The 4,349-nt window shown below is 43.5% G+C and overlaps 1 long non-coding RNA gene across 2 annotated transcripts; it reads left to right on the top strand.

The window, feature by feature from the left end:
• The first annotated feature begins 810 nt into the window (after positions 1-810).
• LOC127925997 (uncharacterized) lies at positions 811-2,324 on the top strand. Of its 2 annotated transcripts, none has more exons than XR_008123037.1 (3): positions 811-913; positions 1,103-1,150; positions 2,188-2,324. It is a non-coding gene; the product is annotated as an uncharacterized LOC127925997 (long non-coding RNA). The 2 variants fall into 2 exon arrangements; XR_008123036.1 differs by lacking the exon at positions 2,188-2,324 and adding an exon at positions 1,668-1,804.
• The last annotated feature ends 2,025 nt before the right edge of the window (positions 2,325-4,349 follow it).

Below are 4,349 nucleotides of genomic sequence, written 5' to 3'. Positions count from 1 at the left end.
TAGTTCCAGAGGTATAGGAGAGAGGGATGTCTCTCTACAGTAGACTGATAGTTCCAGAGGTATAGGAGAGAGGGATGTCTCTCTACAGTAGACTGATAGTTCCAGAGGTATAGGAGAGAGGGATGTCTCTCTACAGTAGACTGATAGTTCCAGAGATATAGGAGAGAGGACTGTCTCTCTACAGTAGACTGATAGTTCCAGAGGTATAGGAGAGAGGATGTCTCTCTACAGTAGACGGATAGTTCCAGAGGTATAGGAGAGAGGGATGTCTCTACAGTAGACTGATAGTTCAGAGGTATAGGAGAGAGGATGTCTCTCTACAGTAGACTGATAGTTCCAGAGGTATAGGAGAGAGGGATGTCTCTCTACAGTAGACTGATAGTTCAGAGGTATAGGAGAGAGGGATGTCTCTTTACAGTAGACTGATAGTTCCAGAGGTATAGGAGAGAGGGATGTCTCTCTACAGTAGACTGATAGTTCCAGAGGTAGAGGAGAGAGGACTGTCTCTTTACAGTAGACTGATAGTTCCAGAGGTATAGGAGAGAGGGATGTCTCTTTACAGTAGACTGATAGTTCCAGAGGTATAGGAGAGAGGATGTCTCTCTACAGTAGACTGATAGTTCCAGAGGTATAGGAGAGAGGGATGTCTCTCTACAGTAGACTGATAGTTCCAGAGGTATAGGAGAGGGGATGTCTCTCTACAGTAGACTGATAGTTCCAGAGGTATAGGAGAGAGGGATGTCTCTCTACAGTAGACTGATAGTTCAGAGGTATAGGAGAGAGGACTGTCTCTTTACAGTAGACTGATAGTTCCAGAGGTATAGGAGAGAGGGATGTCTCTTTACAGTAGACTGATAGTTCCAGAGGTATAGGAGAGAGGATGTCTCTCTACAGTAGACTGATAGTTCCAGAGGTATAGGAGAGAGGATGTCTCTCTACAGTAGACTGATAGTTCCAGAGGTATAGGAGAGAGGGATGTCTCTCTACAGTAGACTGATAGTTCAGAGGTATAGGAGAGAGGGATGTCTCTCTACAGTAGACTGATAGTTCCAGAGGTATAGGAGAGAGGATGTCTCTCTACAGTAGACTGATAGTTCCAGAGGTATAGGAGAGAGGACTGTCTCTCTACAGTAGACTGATAGTTCCAGAGGTATAGGAGAGGATGTCTCTCTACAGTAGACTGATAGTTCCAGAGATATAGGAGAGAGGACTGTCTCTCTACAGTAGACTGATAGTTCCAGAGGTATAGGAGAGGGATGTCTCTCTACAGTAGACTGATAGTTCCAGAGGTATAGGAGAGAGGGATGTCTCTCTACAGTAGACTGATAGTTCCAGAGGTATAGGAGAGGATGTCTCTCTACAGTAGACTGATAGTTCCAGAGGTATAGGAGAGAGGGATGTCTCTCTACAGTAGACTGATAGTTCCAGAGGTATAGGAGAGAGGGATGTCTCTTTACAGTAGACTGATAGTTCCAGAGGTATAGGAGAGGGATGTCTCTCTACAGTAGACTGATAGTTCCAGAGGTATAGGAGAGAGGACTGTCTCTTTACAGTAGACTGATAGTTCCAGAGGTATAGGAGAGAGGGATGTCTCTTTACAGTAGACTGATAGTTCCAGAGGTATAGGAGAGAGGATGTCTCTCTACAGTAGACTGATAGTTCCAGAGGTATAGGAGAGAGGGATGTCTCTCTACAGTAGACTGATAGTTCCAGAGGTATAGGAGAGAGGGATGTCTCTCTACAGTAGACTGATAGTTCCAGAGGTATAGGAGAGAGGATGTCTCTCTACAGTAGACTGATAGTTCCAGAGGTATAGGAGAGAGGGATGTCTCTCTACAGTAGACTGATAGTTCCAGAGGTATAGGAGAGAGGACTGTCTCTCTACAGTAGACTGATAGTTCCAGAGGTATAGGAGAGGGACTGTCTCTCTACAGTAGACTGATAGTTCCAGAGGTATAGGAGAGAGGGATGTCTCTCTACAGTAGACTGATAGTTCCAGAGGTATAGGAGAGAGGGATGTCTCTCTACAGTAGACTGATAGTTCAGAGGTATAGGAGAGGGGATGTCTCTTTACAGTAGACTGATAGTTCCAGAGGTATAGGAGAGGGATGTCTCTCTACAGTAGACTGATAGTTCAGAGGTATAGGAGAGAGGATGTCTCTCTACAGTAGACTGATAGTTCCAGAGGTATAGGAGAGAGGGATGTCTCTCTACAGTAGACTGATAGTTCCAGAGGTATAGGAGAGAGGGATGTCTCTCTACAGTAGACTGATAGTTCCAGAGGTATAGGAGAGAGGATGTCTCTCTACAGTAGACTGATAGTTCCAGAGGTATAGGAGAGAGGGATGTCTCTCTACAGTAGGCAGATCCAGCTAGATAAACAGGTTTGGGAGCAAGAGGATGTTTTTGGCATAGAAATATAATTAATAGAACGGGCTTGGAACCTCTAACCCATCGTTGACTTAAATTAATCTATTCTATGGATTCTATTTCTATGGTTGTTGGTTGGACGTCAGATCTCCTGGCTGCATGGTAAGCAGGTTTCCTTTGATAAACGAAAGGCTGCCCCTACTGGGAAAGAAAGAGAGAGGGAGACCGGGCAAAGAGAGAGAAAGAATGGGAGTTAGATTGGTTATGCAATTCTTTTAATTTAGAGGAAAACACTGTGATGTATCAGGGACGGGGGGAGAACAGTCTCGTTATCCTGGGGAGGTATGGAGGGATGAAGAGAGGAATAAACAGGGACTGGTGTTAGTTCTGGCTGGATATATACCCACATCTCAGAGAGATGGAGCTACGGTGTTGTGATATCACATTAGAGAGATGGAGCTACGGTGTTGTGATATCACATTAGAGATGGAGCTACGGTGTTGTGATATCACATTAGAGAGATGTAGCTACGGTATTGTGATATCACATTAGAGAGATGGAGCTACGGTGTTGTGATATCACATTAGAGAGATGTAGCTACGGTGTTGTGATATCACATTAGAGAGATGTAGCTACGGTGTTGTGATATCACATTAGAGAGATGTAGCTACGGTGTTGTGATATCACATTAGAGAGATGGAGCTACGGTATTGTGATATCACATTAGAGAGATGGAGCTACGGTGTTGTGATATCACATTAGAGAGATGTAGCTACGGTGTTGTGATATCACATTAGAGAGATGGAGCTACGGTGTTGTGATATCACATTAGAGAGATGGAGCTACGGTGTTGTGATATCACATCAGAGAGATGGAGCTACGGTGTTGTGATATCACATTAGAGAGATGGAGCTACGGTGTTGTGATATCACATTAGAGAGATGTAGCTACGGTGTTGTGATATCACATTAGAGAGATGGAGCTACGGTGTTGTGATATCACATTAGAGAGATGTAGCTACGGTGTTGTGATATCACATTAGAGAGATGGAGCTACGGTGTTGTGATATCACATTAGAGAGATGGAGCTACGGTGTTGTGATATCACATCAGAGAGATGGAGCTACGGTGTTGTGATATCACATTAGAGAGATGTAGCTACGGTGTTGTGATATCACATTAGAGAGATGTAGCTACGGTGTTGTGATATCACATTAGAGAGATGGAGCTACGGTGTTGTGATATCACATTAGAGAGATGTAGCTACGTTGTTGTGATATCACATTAGAGAGATGGAGCTACGGTGTTGTGATATCACATTAGAGAGATGTAGCTACGGTGTTGTGATATCACATTAGAGAGATGTAGCTACGGTGTTGTGATATCACATTAGAGAGATGGAGCTACGGTGTTGTGATATCACATTAGAGAGATGTAGCTACGGTGTTGTGATATCACATTAGAGAGATGTAGCTACGGTGTTGTGATATCACATTAGAGATGGAGCTACGGTGTTGTGATATCACATTAGAGAGATGTAGCTACGGTGTTGTGATATCACATTAGAGATATGTAGCTACGGTGTTGTGATATCACATTAGAGAGATGGAGCTACGGTGTTGTGATATCACATTAGAGATGTAGCTACGGTGTTGTGATATCACATTAGAGAGATGGAGCTACGGTGTTGTGATATCACATTAGAGAGATGTAGCTACGGTGTTGTGATATCACATTAGAGAGATGGAGCTACGGTGTTGTGATATCACATTAGAGAGATGTAGCTACGGTGTTGTGATATCACATTAGAGAGATGTAGCTACGGTGTTGTGATATCACATTAGAGAGATGTAGCTACGGTGTTGTGATATCACATTAGAGAGATGGAGCTACGGTGTTGTGATATCACATTAGAGAGATGTAGCTACAGTATTGTGATATCACATTAGAGGAATGTTGTAAGCATAGTGAATAGAGTGA

The sequence above is a fragment of the Oncorhynchus keta genome, unplaced genomic scaffold (assembly GCF_023373465.1).
Source record: "Oncorhynchus keta strain PuntledgeMale-10-30-2019 unplaced genomic scaffold, Oket_V2 Un_contig_6574_pilon_pilon, whole genome shotgun sequence".
In the NCBI taxonomy this organism is placed as follows: domain Eukaryota; kingdom Metazoa; phylum Chordata; class Actinopteri; order Salmoniformes; family Salmonidae; genus Oncorhynchus; species Oncorhynchus keta.
This window is presented reverse-complemented; position numbering and strand designations above follow the sequence as displayed.